Source organism: Stenella coeruleoalba, assembly GCF_951394435.1.
Source record: "Stenella coeruleoalba genome assembly, contig: scaffold_29, whole genome shotgun sequence".
In the NCBI taxonomy this organism is placed as follows: Eukaryota; Metazoa; Chordata; class Mammalia; order Artiodactyla; family Delphinidae; genus Stenella; species Stenella coeruleoalba.
In genome coordinates, this window is record NW_027645960.1 from 2,633,784 (window position 1) to 2,656,343 (window position 22,560).

General features: G+C 45.2%; 1 long non-coding RNA gene and 2 pseudogenes across 18 annotated transcripts in view; 2 read left to right on the forward strand and 1 right to left on the reverse strand.

The window, feature by feature from the left end:
• Positions 1-22,560, reverse strand: part of LOC307181435 — a 2,786,049-nt gene that overhangs the window by 2,034,946 nt on the left and 728,543 nt on the right. The gene's annotated exons all lie outside the window — the stretch shown is intronic.
• On the forward strand, positions 10,841-12,470 carry LOC307181445 (protein-L-isoaspartate O-methyltransferase domain-containing protein 2-like; annotated as a pseudogene). The gene has a single exon. The product of its transcript is annotated as a protein-L-isoaspartate O-methyltransferase domain-containing protein 2-like (transcript).
• On the forward strand, positions 11,570-17,978 carry LOC307181444 (protein-L-isoaspartate O-methyltransferase domain-containing protein 2-like; annotated as a pseudogene). Its single transcript has 2 exons — positions 11,570-11,705; positions 16,774-17,978. The product of its transcript is annotated as a protein-L-isoaspartate O-methyltransferase domain-containing protein 2-like (transcript).

Sequence of the window (22,560 nt, forward strand, 5' to 3'; positions counted from 1 at the left end):
ACTCAACACCCCATATTAAACACCGAAGAATGTACCTGACTAGTAAGTATCTTAAAACCTATGGATTGCTATGTCTCCAAAAGAGAATCAAGCGTGTGTACAGGGCATAAACGCAGCAGTGATAGGATTGGAGAGGTTCGGTGAGCAAATGAAGACCCTTTGAAGACATATTGCATGGTACGCATTCCACGGGTCTCAACTCTCCAGGTTTAAGGTATTCTTCCTTCAGCTAAAACATGCATGTGGAACCCAGAGTATGATCAACCGTGTGAACGGGAGACGTGTTCAAATATGTCTCAGTTTTCCTCCCCTGGTACTCGGGTGCAACATTTCAGACGCTTTACTAACACTCTCCCCACTTGGAGAGTCAGCGCCTTTAACCTCCTGTTTGGCCCAGTTTGCAATTTCTGCGGAAGATGAACAGGAATAGCGAGAACCAATGAGAGACTAGCTGGAGGTGTCTGGACGGGCAAATTTAACTCTCATTTCCCACCAGGAAGAGGAATTAACCAAAGGCTCAGCGTGCCATGCCGGAACCACATTAGGGCCTGAAGCCATCCTGCGGTGTTGCGGCAAGCTCACAAGTAAGCGAGTTGAAGAAAGCAGCTCAGGGGCACTGTAATTCACAAGCCTGCAGAGTTATAAATGACAGCTATCGTCCAAAAATAGACTGAAGTAAGGCTGCCAAGAGGACTTGAAAGCGGGGCAGAATTGCAGGAAACCGATTTCAGGAGGTAGACTGGAATTGCATTGAGAGCATAGGAAAAGAGGCAGAACGTCCACAATGATGCACTTGGCCAAAAAGGGCGTATGCGTTTTTTCCTGAATATATTCAGGAAAAAACGCATACGCCCTTTTTGGCCAACCAAGCAAGCTTGCAAAGGAAATCTGCACTACAATGAAGTCTCACTTCCCCCCGGTCAAAAGGGCCATCTGAAAAAAGTGTAAAATCCAGAAAGGCAGGACAGGCCATGGAGAACTGGGAGCCTTGTTATGCTGATGGGCGGGATGTAAATTGCCAACAACCACTCGGGAGAAGTGTATGGTGTCTCCTGAAACATCTAAAAAACAAATCAACGGAGCCTAGGGCACTTCCACTTATGGTCCTATAGCTTAGGAAAATTAAAATAAAAAAGACACAGCCACCCCAAAGTTTGGAACGGCTCTGTTTACAAGAACCTCGTTTACAGTACAAGTTCAACATCGCAGAAAGTGAAAAATGGATAAAGAAGTTGTGGTATTTACTTACAAAGCAATATCACTCAGCAATGAAATCTATGTCATCAGGCCCTTAGCAGCACAATGAGTGGATTCAGGTATGATGATTCTAACTGAAATAAGTCACACAGAAAAAGAAACATCATAAGATATCAGTAATACACGGAATGTAAACTTGGCTACACAGGAACTGAATTACAGAACAGAACAGGGTCTCAAATTTAGAAAACCAACTTATGCTTGCTTAAGGGTAAAGGTGAATTGGGGTGCTGTATAACCAGAGATCGAAATGAGCACAGATAAAGTTCCTTAAGCCAAATATGGAATAGACAAGAGCTACTCCTTGCTCAACGAAATGGACTCAACACCGCATATTAAACGGCTAAGAATGTACCTGACTAGTAAGTATCTTAAAACCTATGGATTGCTATGTCTCCAAAAGAGAATCAAGCATGTGTACAGGGGCATAAACGCAGCAGTGATAGGATTGGAGAGGTTCGGTGAGCAAATGAAGACCCTTTGAAGTCATATTGCATGGTACCCATTCCACGGGTTTCAACTACCCAGGTTTAAGGTATTCTTCCTTCAGCTAAAACATGCATGTGGAACCTAGAGTATGATCAACCATGCGATCGCGAGACGTGTTCAAATATGTCTCAGTTTTTGTACCCTGGTACTCGGGTGCAACATTCCAGACGCTTTACTAACACTCTCCCGACTTTGAGAGTTAGTCCCTTTAACCTCCTGTTTGGCCCAGTTTGCAATTTCTGCGGAAGATGAACAGGAATAGCGAGAACCAATGAGAGGCTAGCTGGAGGTGTCTGGACGGCAAATTTAACTCTCATTTCCAACCAGGAAGAGGAATTAACCAAAGGCTCAGCGTGCCGTGCCAGAACCAGATTAGGGCCTGAAGCCATCCTGCGGTGTTGTGGCCAGGTCACAAGAAAGCGAGTTGAGGAAAGGAGCTCAGGGGCACTGTAATTCACAAACCTGCAGAGTTATAAATGACAGCTATCGTCCAAAAATAGACTGAAGTAAGGCTGCCAAGAGGACTTGAAAGCGGGGCAGAATTGCAGGAAACCGATTTCAGGAGGTAGACTGGAATTGCATTGAAAGCATAGGAAAAGAGGCAGAACGTCCACAATGATGCACTTGGCCAAAAAGGGCGTATGCGTTTTTTCCTGAATATATTCAGGAAAAAACGCATATGCCCTTTTTGGCCAACCAAGCAAGCTTGCAAAGGAAATCTGCACTACAATGAAGTCTCACTTCCCCCGGTCAAAAGGGCCATCTGAAAAAAGTGTAAAATCCAGAAAGGCAGGACAGGCCATGGAGAACTGGGAGCCTTCTTATGCTGAAGGGCGGGATGTAAATTGCCAACAGACACTCGGGAGAAGTGTATGGTGTTTCCTGAAACATCTAAAAAACAAAGCAACAGGGCCTAGGGCAGTTCCACTTATGGTCCTATAGCTTAGGGAAATTAAAATCAAAAAGACACAGCCACCCCAAAGTTTGGAACGGCTCTGTTTACAAGAACCTCGTTTACAGTACAAGTTCAACATCGCAGAAAGTGAAAAATGGATAAAGAAGTTGTGGTATTTACTTACAAAGCAATATCACTCAGCAATGAAATCTGTGTCATCAGGCCCTTAGCAGCACAATGAGTGGATTCAGGTATGATGATTCTAACTGAAATAAGTCACACAGAAAAAGAAACATCATAAGATATCAGTAATACACGGAATGTAAACTTGGCTACACAGGAACTGAATTACAGAACAGAACAGGGTCTCAAATTTAGAAAACCAACTTATTCTTGCTTAAGGGTAAAGGTGAGTTGGGGTGCTGCATAAAATCAGAGATTGAAATGAGCACAGATAAAGTTCCTTAAGCCAAATATGGAATAGACAAGAGCTACTCCTTGCTCAACGAAATGGACTCAACACCCCATATTAAACGCCTAAGAATGTACCTGACTAGTAAGTATCTTAAAACCTATGGATTGCTATGTCTCCGAAAGAGAATCAAGCATGTGTACAGGGGCATAAACGCAGCAGTGATAGGATTGGAGAGGTTCGGTGAGCAAATGAAGACCCTTTGAAGTCATATTGCATGGTACCCATTCCACGGGTTTCAACTACCCAGGTTTAAGGTATTCTTCCTTCAGCTAAAACATGCATGTGGAACCTAGAGTATGATCAACCATGTGATCGGGAGACGTGTTCAAATATGTCTCAGTTTTCCTCCCCTGGTACTCGGGTGCAACATTCCAGACGCTTTACTAAAACTCTCCCCACTTGGAGAGTCAGTCCCTTTAACCTCCTGTTTGGCCCAGTTTGCAATTTCTGCGGAAGATGAACAGGAATAGCGAGAACCAATGAGAGGCTAGCTGGAGGTGTCTGGACGGGCAAATTTAACTCTCATTTCCCACCAGGAAGAGGAATTAACCAAAGGCTCAGCATGCCGGGCCGGAACCAGATTAGAGCCTGAAGCCATCCTGCGGTGTTGCGGCCAGGTCACAAGAAAGCGAGTTGAAGAAAGGAGCTCAGGGGCACTGTAATTCACAAACCTGCAGAGTTATAAATGACAGCTATCGTCCAAAAATAGACTGAAGTAAGGCTGCCAAGAGGACTTGAAAGCGGGGCAGAATTGCAGGAAACCGATTTCAGGAGGTAGACTGGAATTGCATTGAAAGCATAGGAAAAGAGGCAGAACGTCCACAATGATGCACTTGGCCAAAAAGGGCGTATGCGTTTTTTCCTGAATATATTCAGGAAAAAACGCATACGCCCTTTTTGGCCAACCAAGCAAGCTTGCAAAGGAAATCTGCACTACAATGAAGTCTCACTTCCCCCCGGTCAAAAGGGCCATCTGAAAAAAGTGTAAAATCCAGAAAGGCAGGACAGGCCATGGAGAACTGGGAGCCTTGTTATGCTGATGGGCGGGATGTAAATTGCCAACAGACACTCGGGAGAAGTGTATGGTGTTTCCTGAAACATCTAAAAAACAAAGCAACAGAGCCTAGGGCACTTCCACTTATGGTCCTATAGCTTAGGGAAATTAAAATCAAAAAGACACAGCCACCCCAAAGTTTGGGACGCCTCTGTTTACAAGAACCTCGTTTACAGTACAAGTTCAACATCGCAGAAAGTGAAAAATGGATAAAGAAGTTGTGGTATTTACTTACAAAGCAATATCACTCAGCAATGAAATCTATGTCATCAGGCCCTTAGCATCACAATGAGTGGATTCAGGTATGATGATTCTAACTGAAATAAGTCACACAGAAAAAGAAACATCATAAGATATCAGTAATACACGGAATGGAACCTTGGCTACACAGGAACTGAATTACAGAACAGAACAGGGTCTCAAATTTAGAAAACCAACTTATTCTTGCTTAAGGGTAAAGGTGAGTTGGGGTGCTGCATAAAACCAGAGATTGAAATGAGCACAGATAAAGTTCCTTAAGTCAAATATGGAATAGACAAGAGCTACTCCTTGCTCAACGAAATGGACTCAACACCGCATATTAAACGCCTAAGAATGTACCTGACTAGTAAGTATCGTAAAACCTATGGATTGCTATGTCTCCAAAAGAGAATCAAGCATGTGTACAGGGGCATAAACGCAGCAGTGATAGGATTGGAGAGGTTCGGTGAGCAAATGAAGACCCTTTGAAGTCATATTGCATGGTACCCATTCCACGGGTTTCAACTACCCAGCTTTTAGGTATTTTTCCTTCAGCTAAAACATGCATGTGGAACCCAGAGTATGATCAACCATGTGATCGGGAGACGTGTTCAAATATGTCTCAGTTTTCCTCCCCTGGTACTCGGGTGCAACATTCCAGACGCTTTACTAACACTCTCCCCACTTGGAGAGTCAGTCCCTTTAACCTCCTGTTTGGCCCAGTTTGCAATTTCTGCGGAAGATGAACAGGAATAGCGAGAACCAATGAGAGGCTAGCTGGAGGTGTCTGGACGGGCAAATTTAACTCTCATTTCCCACCAGGAAGAGGAATTAACCAAAGGCTCAGCGTGCCGTGCTGGAACCAGATTAGGGCCTGAAGCCATCCTGCGGTGTTGCGGCCAGGTCACAAGAAAGCGAGTTGAAGAAAGGAGCTCAGGGGCACTGTAATTCACAAACCTGCAGAGTTATAAATGACAGCTATCGTCCAAAAATACACTGAAGTAAGGCTGCCAAGAGGACTTGAAAGCGGGGCAGAATTGCAGGAAACCGATTTCAGGAGGTAGACTGGAATTGCATTGAAAGCATAGGAAAAGAGGCAGAACGTCCACAATGATGCACTTGGCCGAAAAGGGCGTATGCGTTTTTTCCTGAATATATTCAGGAAAAAACGCATACGCCCTTTTTGGCCAACCAAGCAAGCTTGCAAAGGAAATCTGCACTACAATGAAGTCTCACTTCCCCCTGGTCAAAAGGGCCATCTGAAAAAAGTGTAAAATCCAGAAAGGCAGGACAGGCCATGGAGAACTGGGAGCCTTGTTATGCTGAAGGGCGGGATGTAAATTGCCAAAAACCACTCGGGAGAAGTGTATGGTGTTTCCTGAAACATCTAAAAAACAAAGCAACAGAGCCTAGGGCACTGCCACTTATGGTCCTATAGCTTAGGGAAATTAAAATCAAAAAGACACAGCCACCCCAAAGTTTGGGACGCTTCTGTTTACAACAACCTCGTTTACCGTACAAGTTCAATATCACAGAAAGTGAAAAATGGATAAAGAACTTGTGGTACTTACGTACAATGCAGTATCACTCAGCAATGAAATCTATGTCATCAGGCCCGTAGCAGCATAATGAGTGGATTCAGGTACGATGATTCTAACTGAAATAAGTCACACAGAAAAAGAAACATCATAAGATATCACTAATACACGGAATGTAAACTTGGCTACACAGGAACTGAATTCCAAAACAGAACAGGGTCTCAAATTTAGAAAACCAACTTATGCTTGCTTAAGGGGAAAGGTGAGTTGGGGTGCTGCATAAAACCAGAGATTGAAATGAGCACAGATAAATTCCTTAAGTCAAATATGGAATAGACAAGAGCTACTCCTTGCTCAACGAAATGGACTCAACACCCCATATTAAACACCGAAGAATGTACCTGACTAATAAGTATCTTAAAACCTATGGATTTCTATGTCTCCAAAAGAGAATCAAGCGTGTGTACAGGGGCATAAACGCAGCAGTGATAGGATTGGAGAGGTTCGGTGAGCAAATGAAGACACTTTGAAGTCATATTGCATGGTACCCATTGCACGGGTCTCAACTCTCCAGGTTTAAGGTATTCTTCCTTCAGCTAAAACATGCATGTGGAACCCAAGTATGATCAACCATGTGAACGGGACACGTGTTCAAATATGTCTCAGTTTTCCTCCCCTGGTACTCGGGTGCAACATTCCAGACGCTTTACTAACACTCTCCCCACTTGGAGAGTCAGCACCTTTAACCTCCTGTTGGCCCAGTTTGCAATTTCTGCGGAAGATGAACAGGAATAGCGAGAACCAATGAGAGGCTAGCTGGAGGTGTCTGGACGGGCCAATTGAACTCTCATTTCCCACCAGGAAGAGGAATTAACCAAAGGCTCAGTGTGCCGTGCCGAAACCAGATTAGGGCCTGAAGCCATCCTGCGGTGTTGTGGCCAGGTCACAAGAAAGCGAGTTGAAGAAAGGAGCTCAGGGGCACTGTAATTCACAAACCTGCAGAGTTATAAATGACAGCAATCGTCCAAAAATAGACTGAAGTAAGGCTGCCAAGAGGACTTGAAAGCGGGGCAGAATTGCAGGAAACCGATTTCAGGAGGTAGACTGGAATTGCATTGAAAGCATAGGAAAAGAGGCAGAACGTCCACAATGATGCACTTGGCCGAAAAGGGCGTATGCGTTTTTTCCTGAATATATTCAGGAAAAAACGCATACGCCCTTTTTGGCCAACCAAGCAAGCTTGCAAAGGAAATCTGCACTACAATGAAGTCTCACTTCCCCCTGGTCAAAAGGGCCATCTGAAAAAAGTGTAAAATCCAGAAAGGCAGGACAGGCCATGGAGAACTGGGAGCCTTGTTATGCTGAAGGGCGGGATGTAAATTGCCAAAAACCACTCGGGAGAAGTGTATGGTGTTTCCTGAAACATCTAAAAAACAAAGCAACAGAGCCTAGGGCACTGCCACTTATGGTCCTATAGCTTAGGGAAATTAAAATCAAAAAGACACAGCCACCCCAAAGTTTGGAACGGCTCTGTTTACAAGAACCTCGTTTACAGTACAAGTTCAACATCGCAGAAAGTGAAAAATGGATAAAGAAGTTGTGGTATTCACTTACAAAGCAATATCACTCAGCAATGAAATCTATGTCATCAGGCCCTTAGCAGCACAATGAGTGGATTCAGGTATGATGATTCTAACTGAAATAAGTCACACAGAAAAAGAAACATCATAAGATATCAGTAATACACGGAATGGAAACTTGGCTACACAGGAACTGAATTACAGAACAGAACAGGGTCTCACATTTAGAAAAACAACTTATGCTTGCTTAAGGGTAAAGGTGAGTTGGGGTGCTGCATAAAACCAGAGATTGAAATGAGCACAGATAAAGTTCCTTAAGCCAAATATGGAATAGACAAGAGCTACTCCTTGCTCAACGAAATGGACTCAACACCGCATATTAAACGCCTAAGAATGTAACTGACTTGTAAGTATCTTAAAACCTATGGATTGCTATGTCTCCGAAAGAGAATCAAGCATGTGTACAGGGGCATAAACGCAGCAGTGATAGGATTGGAGAGGTTCGGTGAGCAAATGAAGACCCTTTGAAGTCATATTGCATGGTACCCATTCCACGGGTTTCAACTACCCAGGTTTAAGGTATTCTTCCTTCAGCTAAAACATGCATGTGGAACCTAGAGTATGATCAACCATGTGATCGGGAGACGTGTTCAAATATGTCTCAGTTTTCCTCCCCTGGTACTCGGGTGCAACATTCCAGACGCTTTACTAACACTCTCCCCACTTGGAGATTCAGTCCCTTTAACCTCCTGTTTGGTCCAGTTTGCAATTTCTGCGGAAGATGAACAGGAATAGCGAGAACTAATGAGAGACTAGCTGGAGGTGTCTGGACGGGCAAATTTAACTCTCATTTCCCACCAGGAAGAGGAATTAACCAAAGTCTCAGCGTGCTGTGCCGGAACCAGATTAGGGCCTGAAGCCATCCTGCGGTGTTGAGGGCAGGTCACAAGAAAGCGAGTTGAAGAAAGGAGCTCAGGGGCACTGTAATTCACAAACCTGCAGAGTTATAAATGACAGCTATCATCGAAAAATAGACTGAAGTAAGGCTGCCAAGAGGACTTGAAAGCGGGGCAGAATTGCAGGAAACCGATTTCAGGAGGTAGACTGGAATTGCATTGAAAGCCTAGGAAAAGAGGCAGAACGTCCACAATGATGCACTTGGCCAAAAAGGGCATATGCGTTTTATCCTGAATATATTCAGGAAAAAACGCATACGCCCTTTTTGGCCAACCAAGCAAGCTTGCAAAGGAAATCTGCACTACAATGAAGTCTCACTTCCCCCCGGTCAAAAGGGCCATCTGAAAAAAGTGTAAAATCCAGAAAGGCAGGACAGGCCATGGAGAACTGGGAGCCTTGTTATGCTGATGGGCAGGATGTAAATTGCCAACAGACACTGGGGAGAAGTGTATGGTGTTTCCTGAAACATCTAAAAAACAAAGCAACAGAGCCTAGGGCACTTCCACTTATGGTCCTATAGCTTAGGGAAATTAAAATCAAAAAGACACAGCCACCCCAAAGTTTGGGACGCCTCTGTTTACAAGAACCTCGTTTACAGTACAAGTTCAACATCGCAGAAAGTGAAAAATGGATAAAGAAGTTGTGGTATTTACTTACAAAGCAATATCACTCAGCAATGAAATCTATGTCATCAGGCCCTTAGCAGCACAAGAGTGGATTCAGGTATGATGATTCTAACTGAAATAAGTCACACAGAAAAAGAAACATCATAAGATATCAGTAATACACGGAATGTAAACTTGGCTACACAGGAACTGAATTACAGAACAGAACAGGGTCTCAAATTTAGAAAACCAACTTATTCTTGCTTAAGGGTAAAGGTGAGTTGGGGTGCTGCATAAAACCAGAGATTGAAATGAGCACAGATAAAGTTCCTTAAGCCAAATATGGAATAGACAAGAGCTACTCCTTGCTCAACGAAATGGACTCAACACCCCATATTAAACGCCTAAGAATGTACCTGACTAGTAAGTATCGTAAAACCTATGGATTGCTATGTCTCCAAAAGAGAATCAAGCATGTGTACAGGGGCATAAACGCAGCAGTGATAGGATTGGAGAGGTTCGGTGAGCAAATGAAGACCCTTTGAAGTCATATTGCATGGTACCCATTACACGGGTCTCAACTCTCCAGGTTTAAGGTATTCTTCCTTCAGCTAAAACATGCATGTGGAACCCAAGTATGATCAACCATGTGAACGGGAGACGTGTTCAAATATGTCTCAGTTTTCCTCCCCTGGTACTCGGGTGCAACATTCCAGACGCTTTACTAACACTCTCCCCACTTGGAGAGTCAGCACCTTTAACCTCCTGTTTGGCCCAGTTTGCAATTTCTGCGGAAGATGAACAGGAATAGCGAGAACCAATGAGAGGCTAGCTGGAGGTGTCTGGACGGGCCAATTGAACTCTCATTTCCCACCAGGAAGAGGAATTAACCAAAGGCTCAGTGTGCCGTTCCGAAACCAGATTAGGGCCTGAAGCCATCCTGCGGTGTTGCGGCCAGCTCAAAAGAAAGCGAGTTGAAGAAAGGAGCTCAGGGGCACTGTAATTCACAAACCTGCAGAGTTATAAATGACAGCAATCGTCCAAAAATAGACTGAAGTAAGCCTGCCAAGAGGACTTGAAAGCGGGGCAGAATTGCAGGAAACCGATTTCAGGAGGTAGACTGGAATTGCATTGAAAGCATAGGAAAAGAGGCAGAACGTCCACAATGATGCACTTGGCCAAAAAGGGCGTATGCGTTTTTTCCTGAATATATTCAGGAAAAAACGCATACGCCCTTTTTGGCCAGCCAAGCAAGCTTGCAAAGGAAATCTGCACTACAATGAAGTCTCACTTCCCCCCGGTCAAAAGGGCCATCTGAAAAAAGTGTAAAATCCAGAAAGGCAGGACAGGCCATGGAGAACTGGGAGCCTTGTTATGCTGAAGGGCGGGATGTAAATTGCCAAAAACCACTCGGGAGAAGTGTATGGTGTTTCCTGAAACATCTAAAAAACAAAGCATCAGAACCTAGGGCACTTCCACTTATGGTCCTATAGCTTAGGGAATTTAAAATCAAAAAGACACAGCCACCCCAAAGTTTGGAACGGCTCTGTTTACAAGAACCTCGTTTACAGTACAAGTTCAACATCGCAGAAAGTGAAAAATGGATAAAAAAGTTGTGGTATTTACTTACAAAGCAATATCACTCAGCAATGAAATCTGTGTCATCAGGCCCTTAGCAGCACAATGAGTGGATTCAGGTATGATGATTCTAACTGAAATAAGTCACACAGAAAAAGAAACATCATAAGATATCAGTAGGGCGGAGGTCGGGGCTGTGTAGTGGGAGGCGGTCTGGCGAGTGGCGCCGGAAGAGCTGCAGGTGCGGCCCAGCGGCCGATTCCGCGGGCCCGCCGAGCCAGGAGGTACTGAGCCGCCGCCGCCGCCGCCGCCGCCCTCGGCCCGGCCTGCAGCGGGGTATGGGGGCGGTGCGACCCCTCGGCCCCCTCCCCCTCTCTCCCTCCTCTCCACCCCTCCCCTTCCCGTGGTCCCGGGCTCCCGGACCCTCCCCCAGGGCCGCATTCTCCTCTCCCCGTCTTCCTGTCCTCTTCCGCTGTCCTCTCGTTCCCCACCCCCAAGCATAAACACCCCTCCGTGTCCCAGGCGTCTCCCGTCGCCCCTCCCCCCTCCCCGTGGGTCCGCCCTCCAGCGTTCCGGGGGTTCCCGAGGTCTCTCCAGCGGCAGCTTTCTGTAAGCGCGGTCCCGAAGATGGGAGGCGCGGTGAGTGCTGGTGAAGACAACGACGAGCTGATAGACCATCTGAAGGCGGCGCAGTACATCCGCTCCGAGCTGGTGGAGCAGGCCTTCCGAGCTGTTGACCGCGCCGACTATTACCTCGAGGAGTTTAAGGAGAACGCGTACAAGGACCTGGCGTGGAAGCACGGGAACATCCACCTCTCTGCTCCGTGCATCTATTCGGAGGTGATGGAGGCCCTGGACCTGCAGCCTGGCCTTTCCTTCCTGAACCTGGGCAGCGGCACCGGCTACCTCAGCTCCATGGTGGGGCTCATCCTCGGTCCTTTTGGTGTGAACCACGGGGTGGAACTCCATTCAGATGTGACAGAGTATGCGAAGCAGAAGCTGGACTTTTTCATCAGGACGAGTGACAGCTTCGACAAGTTTGACTTCTGCGAGCCCTCCTTCGTCACCAGCAATTGCCTGGAGATCTCTCCAGGCTGCTCTCAGTATGACCGGGTGTACTGCGGGGCAGGCGTGCAGAAGCAGCACGAGGGGTACATGAAGAGCCTCCTCAAAGTCGGGGGCGTCCTGGTCATGCCGCTGGAAGAGAAGTTGACTAAGATAACTCGGACGGGTCCTTCCGCCTGGGAAACCAAAAAGATTCTGGCTGTGTCTTTTGCTCCACTCGTCCAGCCCTGCCAGTCGGAGTCAGGAGAATCACGACTTGTCCACACCCCTGGCGGTTCGCAGCCTCCAGGACCTGGCGCGCATTGCCATCCGGGGCACCATTAAGAAGGTCATCCACCAGGAAGCTGTGAACAAAAACGGGAACGGACTGAAGAACACTCCCAGGTTTAAACGGAGGAGAGTTCGCCGCCGCCGAATGGAAACGATTGTCTTTTTGGACAAAGAGGTGTTTGCCAGTCGGCTCTCCAACCCCTCTGATGACACCAGCTGCGGAGACCTGGAAGACGAGTGGCAAGAAGAAGAGGTGACAACCCCGCCGGACACCAAGCCCGAGCCCCCGGTGAACTTCCTGCGTGATAAGGTCCTGAGCCTCCCTCTGCCAGATCCCCTGAAGTACTACCTGCTTTATTACAGAGAAAAGTAAGTCTGTGGTCCAGGGGAGGAGGCCAAGCCTTCCTGGAGGGCTGCCCGCAGCAGGTGCACTGGAGGAGGAAGGGGCTCCCGCTCTGCATCTCGTCTTCTCGTCTGTCCTTGACTGTCCTGTAGAGTTTTCATCCAGTCATCTGATTTCTGTAAACATAGTCTGACAAACATAAGGTGCAAGGGGGAATGTCTCAAAAGGGCGAGAGTCTCCTGGAGGAGGGGTTGACTTCACACTCTCAGGAAATGCTGAGGTCTACACGTGGAGGTGGCCTGGAGACCGTTTCTTACACAAGGTACACGTGTCTGCATCAGAAAGGAAAACTGAAGTTGAAATTAATCTGTGTTTCTTATAAAAGGTGAGACAAAAAGCACAAGTTGCTAAGTGTATGAAATCTTTTCTGAGTGGGACACGCCTATGTGCAAGTTTGAATTTTACGGAATCAACCTCTTAATTACTGGCACCGAGTAATTAAAGATTTATTAAAAGATTAATTTAAAAGATTTAACTAAATGTTTTAGTTATTTGGAACGTGGATACTTGATTGAAAAGCCCTCTCTTATTTTAAGTAAATTAATTACATCTTACGTGAGTTGTCAATTGTAATTTTAAAAAACAAAAATTGTGATGGGGAGAGGAATGAACGTATCAGATTGCCAGGTGTCTTTGTGGAATTGCAAAAGAATTCCAAGGCATTTTTTTCTGACACCTTTTGTTACCTTTAAAGTAACCAACATTGAGTAATCCCGTCAAAGAAAGTCCTGAAGAATGAAACAAGTGTTGTGTGTAAGTAATGAGCTGCATTACTTTTGCCCCAGAGACAGAGAGTACTGTTGACTCAACTTTAAATACAGTCAACGGTGTCTAAGGCTCAGTCCTCAGAGCAGGTGGGAAGTACTGGCTGCAGGAAATGGATTGGGGACGGTGTAGACGGCCTGTGGGTTGGTGTTTTGTTTTTTTTTTCAGTTGGCTATTGTTCTGTAATCACATAACAGTACTGATTCATAGATTTTATCTTTTATAATTCTGGAGAAAAATATTTGTTAGTTTTGTAATTTTTCCTAAGAACAAACGCGTGTTTGGTACATTGCATTAGAACAGTTTCACTCAAGTTTGACTTGTGGAATCCATCTTCTCCAGCGCTGTGTGTTGAGAGCTTCCTGTCTTATTAAGTCGTGGGTCTAGAAGAAGAGGCCGTCCTTTTAGTTAGGTGGCAGGATGTTTACAAGTGACACTGCTTCTTCCAAAACATTGGTTCTTTTCAGACTTTTCAGTTTTAACCAAAGTTAAACCCCAAATCAGAGTCATCCAGATTTTATGATTCATTTGATCTCTCAGCCTCTCAGGAGTTGCTGGATTTCAGTGTCTTTGTGGTTTTACCAGCTTCGCGGAGTTCTGGTTATTTTGTTTTGCCATTTATGCTTTTTTAAAGTAACTGAGTCATTTTATCACAGAACACTGCATGCACACATAGCTGGGAAAGCGGGTGTATTGCCCTAAATGGGTACCGTTAAGCTGTTGTAAAGAAGGGTTTCTTCATAGTCGTGTTTACCTGCCTTTAACTGAACGTCAAGCCTCATTGTCTCAGAGAGAAAAGCATGAGTCACGTTTACTTGCTAAGACTTCGGTTTGCAGATCTTGTTGACGTCATTCTAATTGATTTGTAGAGACCTCTGCAACACGTGGACGTTTTTGGACATGATATCTGAAATATTTTATATTAGGTGGCTTGACTAAATGTTTTTCTGTAATTGTATATGGATTTCCTTTTTTTTCAACCACATTTGCCTTTATGCTAGATTGTAGAAAGTCTTTGCGAGGCATAAGACATGTTTTCCCCTATGTATGTTAAACCTTTCCTAACATTTTGTATTTACATGTTGGTTTGTGACTTTTAAACCAGAATTTGGTTACAAGATATATATATATAGATATTGAATATAATATATGTGAAATAATTTGGTATTGATCTATCTAATAAATATAAAGGAGAATCATCAGTGAGTTTCCCTGTGTGTCAGCACCTTTCTCCGGAGTCAGTATGAGACACTACTTTCTGTTTTCAGACAGATGACTTATATATATAGTCTGTGTTGTCTGCAAGCTCTGTATTGTAAACCACATTCTAGACAATGGCTGACTTTTGTGTTTCGATTAGTCTGTATTTTTATATGTGACTTTCGTCTTGCAAGTAGTGCAGCCATAGACATGTGCAAAACAAGCAACAAATGTATAATATTAAGCACATAAGAAAGAAGCCAGCTGCGTATTTAAAAGTATTTTTGCCCATCTGGAACTTTCAGGGGATTAAGGCGAGAAATATGAAACAAAGGTTTTGATGAACTGATACACAAGCGATACCAATAAATGTAGTTATGGCAAAAAAAAAAAAAAGATATCAGTAATACACGGAATGTAAACTTGGCTACACAGGAACTGAATTACAGAACAGAACAGGGTCTCAAATTTAGAAAACCAACTTATGCTTGCTTAAGGGTAAAGGTGAGTTGGGGTGCTGCATAAAACCAGATTGAAATGAGCACAGATAAAGTTCCTTAAGCCAAATATGGAATAGACAAGAGCTACTCCTTGCTCAACGAAATGGACTCAACACCGCATATTAAACGCCTAAGAATGTACCTGACTAGTAAGTATCTTAAAACCTATGGATTGCTATGTCTCCGAAAGAGAATCAAGCATGTGTACAGGGGCATAAACGCAGCAGTGATAGGATTGGAGAGGTTCGGTGAGCAAATGAAGACCCTTTGAAGTCATATTGCATGGTACCCATTCCACGGGTTTCAACTACCCAGGTTTAAGGTATTCTTCCATCAGCTAAAACATGCATGTGGAACCTAGAGTATGATCAACCATGTGATCGGGAGACGTGTTCAAATATGTCTCAGTTTTCGTACCCTGGTACTCGGGTGCAACATTCCAGACGCTTTACTAACACTCTCCCGACTTAGAGAGTCAGTCCCTTTAACCTCCTGTTTGGCCCAGTTTGCAATTTCTGCGGAGGATGAACAGGAATAGCGAGAACCAATGAGAGGCTAGCTGGAGGTGTCTGGACGGGCCAATTGAACTCTCATTTCCCACCAGGAAGAGGAATTAACCAAAGGCTCAGTGTGCCGTTCCGAAACCAGATTAGGGCCTGAAGCCATCCTGCGGTGTTGCGGCCAGCTCAAAAGAAAGCGAGTTGAAGAAAGGAGCTCAGGGGCACTGTAATTCACAAACCTGCAGAGTTATAAATGACAGCAATCGTCCAAAAATAGACTGAAGTAAGCCTGCCAAGAGGACTTGAAAGCGGGGCAGAATTGCAGGAAACCGATTTCAGGAGGTAGACTGGAATTGCATTGAAAGCATAGGAAAAGAGGCAGAACGTCCACAATGATGCACTTGGCCAAAAAGGGCGTATGCGTTTTTTCCTGAATATATTCAGGAAAAAACGCATACGCCCTTTTTGGCCAGCCAAGCAAGCTTGCAAAGGAAATCTGCACTACAATGAAGTCTCACTTCCCCCCGGTCAAAAGGGCCATCTGAAAAAAGTGTAAAATCCAGAAAGGCAGGACAGGCCATGGAGAACTGGGAGCCTTGTTATGCTGAAGGGCGGGATGTAAATTGCCAAAAACCACTCGGGAGAAGTGTATGGTGTTTCCTGAAACATCTAAAAAACAAAGCAACAGAACCTAGGGCACTTCCACTTATGGTCCTATAGCTTAGGGAATTTAAAATCAAAAAGACACAGCCACCCCAAAGTTTGGAACGGCTCTGTTTACAAGAACCTCGTTTACAGTACAAGTTCAACATCGCAGAAAGTGAAAAATGGATTAAAAAGTTGTGGTATTTACTTACAAAGCAATATCACTCAGCAATGAAATCTGTGTCATCAGGCCCTTAGCAGCACAATGAGTGGATTCAGGTATGATGATTCTAACTGAAATAAGTCACACAGAAAAAGAAACATCATAAGATATCAGTAGGGCGGAGGTCGGGGCTGTGTAGTGGGAGGCGGTCTGGCGAGTGGCGCCGGAAGAGCTGCAGGTGCGGCCCAGCGGCCGATTCCGCGGGCCCGCCGAGCCAGGAGGTACTGAGCCGCCGCCGCCGCCGCCGCCGCCCTCGGCCCGGCCTGCAGCGGGGTATGGGGGCGGTGCGACCCCTCGGCCCCCTCCCCCTCTCTCCCTCCTCTCCACCCCTCCCCTTCCCGTGGTCCCGGGCTCCCGGACCCTCCCCCAGGGCCGCATTCTCCTCTCCCCGTCTTCCTGTCCTCTTCCGCTGTCCTCTCGTTCCCCACCCCCAAGCATAAACACCCCTCCGTGTCCCAGGCGTCTCCCGTCGCCCCTCCCCCCTCCCCGTGGGTCCGCCCTCCAGCGTTCCGGGGGTTCCCGAGGTCTCTCCAGCGGCAGCTTTCTGTAAGCGCGGTCCCGAAGATGGGAGGCGCGGTGAGTGCTGGTGAAGACAACGACGAGCTGATAGACCATCTGAAGGCGGCGCAGTACATCCGCTCCGAGCTGGTGGAGCAGGCCTTCCGAGCTGTTGACCGCGCCGACTATTACCTCGAGGAGTTTAAGGAGAACGCGTACAAGGACCTGGCGTGGAAGCACGGGAACATCCACCTCTCTGCTCCGTGCATCTATTCGGAGGTGATGGAGGCCCTGGACCTGCAGCCTGGCCTTTCCTTCCTGAACCTGGGCAGCGGCACCGGCTACCTCAGCTCCATGGTGGGGCTCATCCTCGGTCCTTTTGGTGTGAACCACGGGGTGGAACTCCATTCAGATGTGACAGAGTATGCGAAGCAGAAGCTGGACTTTTTCATCAGGACGAGTGACAGCTTCGACAAGTTTGACTTCTGCGAGCCCTCCTTCGTCACCAGCAATTGCCTGGAGATCTCTCCAGGCTGCTCTCAGTATGACCGGGTGTACTGCGGGGCAGGCGTGCAGAAGCAGCACGAGGGGTACATGAAGAGCCTCCTCAAAGTCGGGGGCGTCCTGGTCATGCCGCTGGAAGAGAAGTTGACTAAGATAACTCGGACGGGTCCTTCCGCCTGGGAAACCAAAAAGATTCTGGCTGTGTCTTTTGCTCCACTCGTCCAGCCCTGCCAGTCGGAGTCAGGAGAATCACGACTTGTCCACACCCCTGGCGGTTCGCAGCCTCCAGGACCTGGCGCGCATTGCCATCCGGGGCACCATTAAGAAGGTCATCCACCAGGAAGCTGTGAACAAAAACGGGAACGGACTGAAGAACACTCCCAGGTTTAAACGGAGGAGAGTTCGCCGCCGCCGAATGGAAACGATTGTCTTTTTGGACAAAGAGGTGTTTGCCAGTCGGCTCTCCAACCCCTCTGATGACACCAGCTGCGGAGACCTGGAAGACGAGTGGCAAGAAGAAGAGGTGACAACCCCGCCGGACACCAAGCCCGAGCCCCCGGTGAACTTCCTGCGTGATAAGGTCCTGAGCCTCCCTCTGCCAGATCCCCTGAAGTACTACCTGCTTTATTACAGAGAAAAGTAAGTCTGTGGTCCAGGGGAGGAGGCCAAGCCTTCCTGGAGGGCTGCCCGCAGCAGGTGCACTGGAGGAGGAAGGGGCTCCCGCTCTGCATCTCGTCTTCTCGTCTGTCCTTGACTGTCCTGTAGAGTTTTCATCCAGTCATCTGATTTCTGTAAACATAGTCTGACAAACATAAGGTGCAAGGGGGAATGTCTCAAAAGGGCGAGAGTCTCCTGGAGGAGGGGTTGACTTCACACTCTCAGGAAATGCTGAGGTCTACACGTGGAGGTGGCCTGGAGACCGTTTCTTACACAAGGTACACGTGTCTGCATCAGAAAGGAAAACTGAAGTTGAAATTAATCTGTGTTTCTTATAAAAGGTGAGACAAAAAGCACAAGTTGCTAAGTGTATGAAATCTTTTCTGAGTGGGACACGCCTATGTGCAAGTTTGAATTTTACGGAATCAACCTCTTAATTACTGGCACCGAGTAATTAAAGATTTATTAAAAGATTAATTTAAAAGATTTAACTAAATGTTTTAGTTATTTGGAACGTGGATACTTGATTGAAAAGCCCTCTCTTATTTTAAGTAAATTAATTACATCTTACGTGAGTTGTCAATTGTAATTTTAAAAAACAAAAATTGTGATGGGGAGAGGAATGAACGTATCAGATTGCCAGGTGTCTTTGTGGAATTGCAAAAGAATTCCAAGGCATTTTTTTCTGACACCTTTTGTTACCTTTAAAGTAACCAACATTGAGTAATCCCGTCAAAGAAAGTCCTGAAGAATGAAACAAGTGTTGTGTGTAAGTAATGAGCTGCATTACTTTTGCCCCAGAGACAGAGAGTACTGTTGACTCAACTTTAAATACAGTCAACGGTGTCTAAGGCTCAGTCCTCAGAGCAGGTGGGAAGTACTGGCTGCAGGAAATGGATTGGGGACGGTGTAGACGGCCTGTGGGTTGGTGTTTTGTTTTTTTTTTCAGTTGGCTATTGTTCTGTAATCACATAACAGTACTGATTCATAGATTTTATCTTTTATAATTCTGGAGAAAAATATTTGTTAGTTTTGTAATTTTTCCTAAGAACAAACGCGTGTTTGGTACATTGCATTAGAACAGTTTCACTCAAGTTTGACTTGTGGAATCCATCTTCTCCAGCGCTGTGTGTTGAGAGCTTCCTGTCTTATTAAGTCGTGGGTCTAGAAGAAGAGGCCGTCCTTTTAGTTAGGTGGCAGGATGTTTACAAGTGACACTGCTTCTTCCAAAACATTGGTTCTTTTCAGACTTTTCAGTTTTAACCAAAGTTAAACCCCAAATCAGAGTCATCCAGATTTTATGATTCATTTGATCTCTCAGCCTCTCAGGAGTTGCTGGATTTCAGTGTCTTTGTGGTTTTACCAGCTTCGCGGAGTTCTGGTTATTTTGTTTTGCCATTTATGCTTTTTTAAAGTAACTGAGTCATTTTATCACAGAACACTGCATGCACACATAGCTGGGAAAGCGGGTGTATTGCCCTAAATGGGTACCGTTAAGCTGTTGTAAAGAAGGGTTTCTTCATAGTCGTGTTTACCTGCCTTTAACTGAACGTCAAGCCTCATTGTCTCAGAGAGAAAAGCATGAGTCACGTTTACTTGCTAAGACTTCGGTTTGCAGATCTTGTTGACGTCATTCTAATTGATTTGTAGAGACCTCTGCAACACGTGGACGTTTTTGGACATGATATCTGAAATATTTTATATTAGGTGGCTTGACTAAATGTTTTTCTGTAATTGTATATGGATTTCCTTTTTTTTCAACCACATTTGCCTTTATGCTAGATTGTAGAAAGTCTTTGCGAGGCATAAGACATGTTTTCCCCTATGTATGTTAAACCTTTCCTAACATTTTGTATTTACATGTTGGTTTGTGACTTTTAAACCAGAATTTGGTTACAAGATATATATATATAGATATTGAATATAATATATGTGAAATAATTTGGTATTGATCTATCTAATAAATATAAAGGAGAATCATCAGTGAGTTTCCCTGTGTGTCAGCACCTTTCTCCGGAGTCAGTATGAGACACTACTTTCTGTTTTCAGACAGATGACTTATATATATAGTCTGTGTTGTCTGCAAGCTCTGTATTGTAAACCACATTCTAGACAATGGCTGACTTTTGTGTTTCGATTAGTCTGTATTTTTATATGTGACTTTCGTCTTGCAAGTAGTGCAGCCATAGACATGTGCAAAACAAGCAACAAATGTATAATATTAAGCACATAAGAAAGAAGCCAGCTGCGTATTTAAAAGTATTTTTGCCCATCTGGAACTTTCAGGGGATTAAGGCGAGAAATATGAAACAAAGGTTTTGATGAACTGATACACAAGCGATACCAATAAATGTAGTTATGGCAAAAAAAAAAAAAAGATATCAGTAATACACGGAATGTAAACTTGGCTACACAGGAACTGAATTACAGAACAGAACAGGGTCTCAAATTTAGAAAACCAACTTATGCTTGCTTAAGGGTAAAGGTGAGTTGGGGTGCTGCATAAAACCAGATTGAAATGAGCACAGATAAAGTTCCTTAAGCCAAATATGGAATAGACAAGAGCTACTCCTTGCTCAACGAAATGGACTCAACACCGCATATTAAACGCCTAAGAATGTACCTGACTAGTAAGTATCTTAAAACCTATGGATTGCTATGTCTCCGAAAGAGAATCAAGCATGTGTACAGGGGCATAAACGCAGCAGTGATAGGATTGGAGAGGTTCGGTGAGCAAATGAAGACCCTTTGAAGTCATATTGCATGGTACCCATTCCACGGGTTTCAACTACCCAGGTTTAAGGTATTCTTCCTTCAGCTAAAACATGCATGTGGAACCTAGAGTATGATCAACCATGTGATCGGGAGACGTGTTCAAATATGTCTCAGTTTTCGTACCCTGGTACTCGGGTGCAACATTCCAGACGCTTTACTAACACTCTCCCGACTTAGAGAGTCAGTCCCTTTAACCTCCTGTTTGGCCCAGTTTGCAATTTCTGCGGAGGATGAACAGGAATAGCGAGAACCAATGAGAGACTAGCTGGAGGTGTCTGGACGGGCAAATTTAACTCTCATTTCCCACCAGGAAGAGGAATTAACCAAAGGCTCAGCGTGCCGTGCCGGAACCAGATTAGGGCCTGAAGCCATCCTGCGGTGTTTCGGCCAGCTCACAAGAAAGCGAGTTGAAGAAAGGAGCTCAGGGGCACTGTAATTCACAAACCTGCAGAGTTATAAATGACAGCTATCGTCCAAAAATAGACTGAAGTAAGGCTGCCAAGAGGACTTGAAAGCGGGGCAGAATTGCAGAAAACCGATTTCAGGAGGTAGACTGGAATTGCATTGAAAGCATAGGAAAAGAGGCAGAACGTCCACAATGATGCACTTGGCCAAAAAGGGCGTATGCGTTTTTTCCTGAATATATTCAGGAAAAAACGCATACGCCCTTTTTGGCCAACCAAGCAAGCTTGCAAAGGAAATCTGCACTACAATGAAGTCTCACTTCCCCCCGGTCAAAAGGGCCATCTGAAAAAAGTGTAAAATCCAGAAAGGCAGGACAGGCCATGGAGAACTGGGAGCCTTGTTATGCTGATGGGTGGGATGTAAATTACCAACAGACACTCAGGAGAAGTGTATGGTGTTTCCTGAAACATCTAAAAAACAAAGCAACAGAGCCTAGGGCACTGCCACTTATGGTCCTATAGCTTAGGGAAATTAAAATCAAAAAGACACAGCCACCCCAAAGTTTGGGACGCCTCTGTTTACAAGAACCTCGTTTACAGTACAAGTTCAACATCGCAGAAAGTGAAAAATGGATAAAGAAGTTGTGGTATTTACTTACAAAGCAATATCACTCAGCAATGAAATCTATGTCATCAGGCCCTTAGCAGCACAATGAGTGGATTCAGGTATGATGATTCTAACTGAAATAAGTCACACAGAAAAAGAAACATCATAAGATATCAGTAATACACGGAATGGAAACTTGGCTACACAGGAACTGAATTACAGAACAGAACAGGGTCTCAAATTTAGAAAACCAACTTATGCTTGCTTAAGGGGAAAGGTGAGTTGGGGTGCTGCATAAAACCAGAGATTGAAATGAGCACAGATAAAGTTCCTTAAGCCAAATATGGAATAGACAAGAGCTACTCCTTGCTCAACGAAATGGACTCAACACCGCATATTAAACGCCTAAGAATGTACCTGACTAGTAAGTATCTTAAAACCTATGGATTGCTATGTCTCCGAAAGAGAATCAAGCATGTGTACAGGGGCATAAACGCAGCAGTGATAGGATTGGAGAGGTTCGGTGAGCAAATGAAGACCCTTTGAAGTCATATTGCATGGTACCCATTCCACGGGTTTCAACTACCCAGGTTTAAGGTATTCTTCCTTCAGCTAAAACATGCATGTGGAACCCAGAGTATGATCAACCATGTGATCGGGAGACGTGTTCAAATATATCTCAGTTTTCGTACCCTGGTACTCGGGTGCAACATTCCAGACGCTTTACTAACAGTCTCCCGACTTGGAGAGTCAGTCCCTTTAACCTCCTGTTTGGCCCAGTTTGCAATTTCTGCGGAAGATGAACAGGAATAGCGAGAACCAATGAGAGACTAGCTGGAGGTGTCTGGACGGGCAAATTTAACTCTCATTTCCCAC